This window comes from Mesitornis unicolor, unplaced genomic scaffold (assembly GCF_000695765.1).
Source record: "Mesitornis unicolor isolate BGI_N332 unplaced genomic scaffold, ASM69576v1 scaffold10782, whole genome shotgun sequence".
NCBI classification, from domain to species: domain Eukaryota; kingdom Metazoa; phylum Chordata; class Aves; order Mesitornithiformes; family Mesitornithidae; genus Mesitornis; species Mesitornis unicolor.
In genome coordinates this window covers 1-200 of record NW_010171273.1, presented here as the reverse complement: position 1 = coordinate 200, position 200 = coordinate 1, and positions in this window count along the sequence as shown.

The window sequence follows — 200 nt, the reverse complement described above, 5'->3', positions numbered from 1 at the left end:
GTGTGATGGGCTCTCCCGGGCGCCGGAGCTGCGGGCAGCACACGGCGGGCGGCCGGGCTCGCCGCATGGCTGGGGCTGCCTGGGGCTGCCCCGGTTCCTTGCCATGAGCGAGGGGGAGAAAGGGAAGACGAAGGGGAGGGAGGACCGGCTCCGTTTTACCCCAGCGGGACCCCTCTCGGAACCCAAACAAAGGCGGGCAG